Consider the following 9,269-nt stretch of genomic DNA (forward strand, 5'->3'; position numbering starts at 1 on the left):
ATCTGGCACAAACCTATTATACTACAGTAGCACTACAGAAAACGGCGACAGGACCAAAACTGTTGTGAGCATGTGCATTGGACTTGTGATCTTCTTGCTTTTGAAATGGTTGCTTGAAAGCATGGGACCACACCTGCAACCACCTGCAGTCAGCTGCCATCCTCAAAGCAACATATGTGCATCAGTTTGCGGTTGAACTAAGTAAAACTGGAAAGAAAGTACAGCAAATCTTTTGCAATTTTTGTTATGTTTCCAAATCTGTTACTGTCTTCATATACAGAACTTCACATTAATTGTTTCCTTTCCATGTCTAGCAAAACCTCAAAGAGTTTAAATATATAGTGATTGCAGTCACTTCGAGTCAGTTTGAAGTTGTTTGGAGATAGGTTGCCTCCTACCAGGCAACCTTAAGACTGAAAGTGGTCGTCCAGAGGTTGAAGGTGTTGCACGCTCAGCCTCTGGTCAATAAGTTGTTTCATCCCAACTATTTGCCGTCAGTCACTGATAGCAAAAAATTCAACACAATCACCAAGCAATTACCAATTGTTCCTAAGAGGTTCCTGTTTTAGCTTTAGTCTAACTGAGCCATTACTGGAATTGATGCTAAAATGTAAAACTATGAATCTATTAATTATTAGCTTTAGCTGTCAACTGAAGTGGTGAACACAATAAATCAGTCAGTACATGAGCAAATTAGAAAGGATTTCTACACTACACAGACAGGAGGAAGAATTACAGTCACCAATAACTCTTTTGATGTACATATGTGCATGTGGGTATTGTTTTAAGGCAGAAAAATGGGAATTGGTATTTTAACATCTGCTGAATCAGGGCTCCTTCTCCTTTAATATGCTTTGCTTAGATTAAAGTCCTCATGTCACTGATCATATTTCACAGCTACTTTATAAGATTTATTTTTCATATAGGCCAAGTCTTTCTCTTCCCTATTACAGCGCTTCCTCTTTTTTCCCTCTGTATGAACACAATATTCTCAAAAAGTTCTTCTTGTGTTACACCAGACCAAAATTAGCAAGTGCTTTTGTTTTAACATACTAAGCTGATAAAGTAACACAGAGCAGTCTTTGTCTGGCAGTGTTGCTATGTTCTTTTTGTTGCTGGTATATTTATGGATCATAGTTGAGACTACTTAGACACACCTTGAAAATGACATGCCAGAGCAGAGATGCCAGCCAGTGCTGGGTGATGCAGAGAACTGCCCGGGTGTTGGGATATGAGCAATAACATATTCATTTTGCCAAATATTAAGTCCAACAAAGGCCTGCCTGTGAAATTTCCAATACCACAGCAATTGGACAGGGCTGAAAAGGAATGAATGCAATTCTCTAGAAACTGAGTACACTGAAGGACACCAGTGTAAACAATAAATTAAGGCCAAGACTACAACTACCACCAAGGTTAAACTAAAAAAAAAAAAACCCTCAGAAAAGCTGCGTTTTACCTCAAACTGGAACAAGTCATAGAATTGAGTTACATGGGCATATATACTGACAGAGTACAGGAATATGTAAATATACCTGTATTTTGATAAGTGCCCAGAAATGTATGGCTCACATGGGCCTCAATGTGGTTTGGATTCAGCGCAGACAAGAATTCTATCCAGTCACGGTATACATGAATCCACTGTTTAATGACTGTTTCCTCAGCTTGGCCCCAACATGTGATGCAATCTGACATATTAGAAATAATGGCGTGCATGAATCATCCCAAGGTATTTAAACCCATTCACAATTTCAATCCTCTCACCTTTACTGAAGGTTTCTGCTCTAGCAGGTTGTTGTATTATTCAACCCAACCAATCAGCATTAGATCAATTCAATAGGGAAAAATGAATTTTCCCCAACCGATTGTGAGTGGTTGCTGGTAATTGCTGTGAAATCAGTTACTATTTCCCAGTATTGGTCAGTGACCCCATGGTAACCATTCGTTGCTAAAGAATAACATGTATTCCCTGACCAACTGCATGGCAGTTGTTTGCAGGAGGTTGCTTGCTACTGCCATGTGAAATTGGTTGCAAATCTGTATAAAGCACTGCACCAAAAAACCTACTTATAAATGCTTTGGGCACTAGCAGATTGAAGCGGTTGCCTGTAGTTTGTATGGAAGACACCGACTTGTTTTCCATACAAACCTGGCAACCATCAGTCCCAATAAACAAGTGGTTGCCAGAGAGTCATGGACTAAGATAAGATAAGATAAGATAAGATACCTTTATTAGTCCCACAAGGGGAAATTTCACATAGACTAGTGTCTATGCCTGTGTGACTGAGGCCTGAGGTTTTTTTTAACTCCCACAGTCCCAGATGGATGGATGGATATTTTTTAATTATATTTCTCTAGAAGTGGACATTGCTAAGTTTTTCAAGAAGTCTTACAAGAAGCACAAAGCTTATCCTCAGGCAAAGAAAAAAAAGTTACAAGCTCAGACAAGTTGTCCTTCATCTATATCTCACTGTGACTTTTACAAAAATCACACGGTACTGCTGTTGTTACTTCTGACACATACCGCTCTGTTGAGTTCAGTGCTTATTTGGTTGCTGTGTTACATAACCTAAATGAAGTGTAATCACTTTTGTGCCATGACTATGTGTAGTATGTTTCCCAACTTGTTGTATGTCTTGTTGTGGTTTCTGATGGCCAGGACACTGGAGAACAATTTAATAAAATCAGAAATTATACATTCTGATTGCCTAGGGTTAGAGTTTGGGTTGGGTTTGGAGTCATCACCAATTATGATTTAGACCTCCAAAAGTTTACAGTGGCTCACAGAACCTCATAGAATACTGCAAATCCAAATATTTCCTTCTGCAACTGAAAGTTATGATAGCTGCAGTAGTTTTATGAAAATTGTGTTATCTGCACAATTTTGTTCGTAGGTGTGACTTGTCCTTTTTTTTTTTACCATCTTAAAGACAAGAACAAGGGTGGTAATGGACTTCTGTTCTCTTATTATTACAACTTACTGATGAATCTCTTTTTCACTTAATTGAATTGCTTTCAAGCAGACCATTTCATCTTTACAGCCACTTTTTCACTGTAACGAGAGAGCGGCGAAATTACAGACACTATTAAACAGGATGACTTTTTCCTCCAGGAGACATTTTGTTACCTCATAAATTAATTACAATTACAGGCTACTAAAAGAATAGATCTTTAAAAGGTTTCACATTACTGGAGCTGTCAAACGCTTGGCGTGCCTTGACTGGATGTCCTCAACATGTCCATGTATTACAAAGAGATTCACCTTTTACTGTAGCAGTGAAGGACATGCAAAACAGAGACAGAAGCAGCATTACAATGCAACTGAATGGCCTTGTAGTTTTCTGCACTGCCTCCTCATTTGTTCTCATTAGCTTTACTCTCATTTATTAGATGTAGACAGCTGGAGCAGAAAAGGATGAATCACAACATCATTCACTCCTGATGGATTTCATAATGTCCTGAAGTGAGGATGTCCTTAAGCGTGCTGCATATAGAGTACGCAGTTCAACAGCACGCACGCACACACACACACACACACACACACACACACACACACACACACACACACACACACACACAATTATTCAGCCCCATCCACAACCAAGCAAGGGCTCTTGGCTTTATTCCACTGGCCTAAGTGATTGGCTATTGATTGCTTAAACATATAATCCACTTACCTGCTGTCTGTCCTGCTGACAGAGGACAGTAATGTAACAAAGCCGTATCCTTTAAAGACAACCCAGCTGGTAAAACAGTACACACTGCTTTTGGAGAAAGCCAAAATTGACAGTTTATTTAGCTTTCTGAAAACAGGGAGTAGTAAAAACAGCACTATGGCGCTGCTACTAGGATATCGCTTGGTAACCCTTTAAATTTTCAAAAATCTGAGTCTTCTAGCCCTGTTTTTGATTTGGTTTTGATGATGAAGAGAGAAAGATTCCAATTAAAGAATCCTTAATACCGTAGAAATCTCTGGGAGAATTCTATAATGGCAAAGATGCTGAATGCCCCACCTGTGATCCCAGTAGAGCCGGTCAAAATAGGAAAAGATGTAAGTCGATACATGCAAGTTAGAGTTTATGTCACTTTAAGCTATGTGGTGGTATTATTGTAGTAAAATTGTATATATTTATATTTACTTTCTATAACTTACACTAACATGTTTTTTCAGCAGAATAAGCTAGAGATTATCTTATTGCCACTCCAGATTGAAACATTAGACTATGTGCAGTTCTGTGAAAGGCTAAGTAAACACTTACTGTTTCCAAATTAATTAAAAGGTGCTGCTTATGAAATACCCTTGAATAACTGATTTTCAGCATGTATAATAGCATCTGCTATAAAAGCAGATGTTTTGGCAGTTTGCTGCTGTGGAGAATTCAGATGCATGAATCTGAGAAGTTCAACCCAAAAGCTACATTCAGACTCTACAGGCCTCAGTTAGCATGTTGAACACTGAAATTCATTACAGTACAATTAGAAAAAAGACTGAACAACTATGGCTTGTTTAGAAAGATTACTAAGAGACGGCCTCTTCTAAAAAAGAAGGTAGCACAGCTGAATGAATCACATGCCTTCTGGAATAATGGACAGATGAAACTGAAGCAGAGACCTTTGACCATAATGCATATCACCGCATTTGGTGAAAAGGGAACACAGCATATGTATACAAATACCTCATACCTAATGTAATGCACAGTGGTGAAAGGGTAATGAGTTAGGTTTTTTTTTTTTTGCAGCCACATGACCTGGGCATCTTGCAGTCATTGAGTCCATCATGAGCTCCTCTGTATACCAAAGCATTCTGGAGTCAAATGTGAGGGCACCTACCTGACAGCTAAAGCTGGGTTAAAACTGGGTCGTAAAACTGGAATGGACAGTGATCCCAAACACAGCAGCAAATCTACACAAAAAATGAAAAATAAAAGACTCAAGGTGTTGCAGTAGAGCTTCAAAGGATCTGAGGTCCATAAACGCATCTCCGCAAACCTCAGTGAACTGACGCAATGGTGTAAAGAACGGTGGGCCAAAATATCTTGATGCATGCTCAATCATCCAGGTAAGTAAATCCCCAAAGTTTGATTCTGGTCATCCGGGCGTAGCATTTTCAGTGGGAGAAACGTTTCATCACTCATCCAAGTGACTTCTTCAGTCTCAGCTGACTGCAGGTTTCCCCAATCTTATAAACAGTACATTTGCATAATGACTGAAACTAGCACCACTGAAGGAACAATGGGCTGGGAGGTCAGTGGACAAGTGGGTGAAGAATTTGTCTGACAGACAGCTCGACCAAGCAGAGAAAAACATCCTTGCTAAAGGGTTGAATTTGGCGGTGAGAGACAAATCCCGCTAGTGGAACTGATCACAGCCACAAAAACAGCAATTCGAAACAACAACATTGCAGACATGGAAGCAGAGCAACTACGGACGAAAGTTTCAGCCTGTCTCAGCAATACGAAGCCCCCAGCATCCAACATGAGTATGGAGAAGAGGAAGGCACTCACATCATTTAGCAATGACAACAACATTATCATCCTTCCAGCAGACAAGGGTAGGCGCAGGGTTTTGCTAAACCAGAAAGACTATCACGAGAAAATTATGTCACTGCTCAGTGACGAAAATACTTATGAGCCCCTGAAACAAGACCGTGATAGACTGTCTGAAGCAGTTAGAACAAGACCGGACCTAATACTACAGGCTATACCCAGGGGAATCTACACCAAGTCTGTATGGTTTACCGAAGATACATAAACAGGGTGCACCTTTAAGACCAATTGTCTGCATGATCAATTCAGTCACCTCTAACATCTCTAAGTTTCTGGCTCCGATCCTCAACCTGTTGGTGGGCAGCTCTGAATATCACATCCAGAACACCTTGGCTTTTGTCGAGAAGGTGAGAGATGTCATTATGGAGGCAGATGAAACCATGTTCTCGTACGATGTTACATCTTTCTTCACTTGCATCCCAGTCACGGAAGCGTTGGAGGTAGTCCGTAAGAGATTACAGGATGACCCCAGCCTCAGCAACAGGACCACTCTCAGCACCGACCAAGTGTGTTTGCTTTTGGAACTGTGTCTTAATTCCACCTATTTCACATACAAGGGTCATTACTACAGGCAGAAACATGGGTGTGCCATGGGTTTCCCAGTTTCACCCATCGTGGACAATTTGTACATGGAAGAAGTGGAAAAGAGGGCTTTGCTATCCTACCCTGGAACAACACCAAGTCATTGGTTCAGGTATGTGGATGACACCTGGGTGAAAATCAAATCTCAGGACGTACCACAATTCACGGATCACATTAACTCGGTGGACCGATACATCAAATACACCAGGGAGGATATGAAAAGTGGAAGGTTAGCCTTCATAGACTGTGAGATTTCCATCAGTAGTGGGGGACATCTAAAAGCTGATGTGTATAGTAAACCTACACATAAAGATCAGTATTTAAAATTTGACTCTCGTCATCCACTGGAGCATAAACTGGGTGTCATCAGGACGCTACAAGAGAGAGCGAACACCATCCCCACTGACACGGCGGCCAGGGAAGCAGAAGAACATCACATCAAGAAGGCCCTGAGTAGATGTGGTTATCCCAGCTGGACTTTTGTCAAAGCTGGAAAGGCGCCTAAAGAAAGCTCCAGCTGATCCAGGAGAGAAGGACAACCGCTGCCTAAGAGAAAACCCGTAGTGATCCCGTACGTGTCAGGAGTATTGGAACAGCTGAGACACATTTTTTCTAAACACCGAGTCTCTGTGGCTTTTAAACCCCAAAACACGCTGCGCCACAGATTGGTCCACCCTAAGGACCGGGTCCCCCAACACAAACAGAGTAACATAGTGTACAGGAGGATTTGAGCGCGGAGTCAAGGAGGCCATTTATGTGAAAAGGGAAAGACCATTTCTGAATCGAAGAGAGGGCCTAAGGGTACATCTTTTGCCATCTTACAATGCTGTGATTGCAGCCATTCTCCAACTCTCTGTGAATGGTACTCATGGCCATTCATCAGTGGTCTTTGATCAATGAGCTTTGATCAGTGGTTGTTAATCAATGGTCATGAGAATTTGCATATTAATGATCAACGAACTGACCTCCCAGCCCATTGTTCCTTCAGTGGTGCTAGTGTCAGTCATTATGCAATGTACTGTTTATAAGATTGGGGAAACCTGCAGTCAGCTGAGACTGAAGAAGTCACTTGGATGAGTGATGAAACGTTTCTCCCACTGAAAATGCTACAACCAGATGAACAGAATCAAACTTTGGGGAATTACTTCAAGTATTGCTGCTAAAGCTGGTTCTTTCCTCTTTTTCACATGACTGTGAAAGTCAGTAGCTGGAAAAATATGATTTTTACATTATTTAAGATGTTTTTAAATGACAGTTTACTTTTTATGACCTGGAAACTTTATTTCACTCAATCATTTAGATAAAGGCTTTAATATGTTCCCAAACAACAGATTGGAGGTTCTACTAAAACAGCTGCCTAGTTGTGAGACTTTGGTTTAATACAGCAGTGTTCTTCTAGATGAGAAGAGCTTCCACTAAAGTTTTCCTCTTTTTTTCCATTTTCCACCAAAATAAAAATAGCCACATCATTAGCCACATTCTGCTGCACAACCCGCCAGTAACAACTCCGTTCTAGGCTTCCCGTGGTGTATACAAATACATTTCAATGTGCCATATTTTAGTTCATTCACAAACACTGCCCTGCTGAAATATAACAGTATGGCATCCATATACACATTAGTGTGTTTAGTCCACTGAGAAAGGTGTGAAGAAAAGCACATTGTCCTGGTGTATGTGATAGCATGGCTGTTGCCTTCTCCTATGAAACTAGTGGCCCTCAGGCCTTTGATCTCACCCATGGCAGTTCAGTCTGGGCCTCAGCTGTGGGAAAAAGCAGCAGGGCTTAACAGGACAGAGCCCAGTAGATAGCAGGTGCTGAAGCCATGACCTTCCCATCCCAGGCCAGCATTCCTGCCTGTCAGACCCCCTGGATCCACGCATGTAGTGTCTCCAGCCACACCATCTGGAGCTGTTTGTCCTGCTGCACTGCGTTCAAATGGAAGAGTGTCCAAAACACTTCAAGCACTCATCGCACATACTGCAGTGGCACAGCTCTTCTGATTAAGATAAACCTTTACAGTGCTACTCTATGTTATTCATCACTATGCTAATCCTCACACCTCTCAGCTGGAGAATGGGCACACAAACAGAGGTATGACAGGGCCACAGGACCACAGGCAAGAGTAAATCCACAGGTATTTGGGGTTTTAAACTTCAAGGGGTGGCAGATTGTTAAGTTGGACACACAGCAGAAAACTCTCGGAGGAATTCCAGCATGTAGTCGAGCCTGAGTTCTCAACCTGGGAATTGTTGGTGTCTTATCACTGGTGTATCTTTGCACAGCTTTGTTTTGTCATAGCTTGTAAGATATTGTGTTGCTGATAAAACACAGCAATGGCTTCTTTCATTGTCAGGAGTTTGCTAGAGAAATCTGATCCTCGTCCTCTCCACACCTCTTATCATAAGTAGCCTGCTAGCTCCTAGTCTTACTAAGCCGATGTACTGGGAATCACACTATCACTCCTCCATTCAAGTGTCTCCCTGCAAGTCAGAGAGACTAATTTTATCTCCTTAACTATTAAAGGTAACATATAACGGTAAAAAGATTACACTTTCTTTCCTGTAGTCTTCATGTTATAATTAGTTGTGAGCATGCAATGAAGTGCTAGGTGGGGTACTCTTGTTTGTGTTTGTGCAGTTGAGCGATTAGCTTTTTAAAAAAAGATTTTTTACCTTCATGCTGGACTCTGCTGTTTCTATCCCCTCCACTAACTATGCATAGCATCATCACTGTCATGCTACACGTCTGTATTGGTTGCATACCCCAAAAACCAACCAACCAAGCTGCTTTTGAAGCCAGTTTCTGGAGACATTATAGCAACTGAACTGCAGTTTGTGGAACTTCTGCTTTGGCTTTGTTTTTTAATCCTGGAAGCTGCCCCTTGCTTGGTTCTTCTCCTGCTGTATTACAGTTGAATTGGAAATCAAAAAATCAGTTGAGATGTTGCACACTGGTATCCTGAAATGTTGCACAAACACAGGAGAGCTAAAACCTGTTCTTTTAAACTAACATTTAAGAGAAAATCACATAATTTATTTTTTTAAGTTATATTTGATTAGTTAAAAGTGCAGTTGTAGCTATTGTTGAATGGCCTATTGTTAGTCCTCCCAGTCAACCAAGAAACTACTTTTTCATGTCAC

This window comes from Copadichromis virginalis, linkage group LG7 (genome assembly GCF_057382275.1).
Source record: "Copadichromis virginalis isolate Kocher_CV1m ecotype Utaka linkage group LG7, C_Virginalis_male_GT1.1, whole genome shotgun sequence".
NCBI lineage: Eukaryota > Metazoa > Chordata > Actinopteri > Cichliformes > Cichlidae > Copadichromis > Copadichromis virginalis.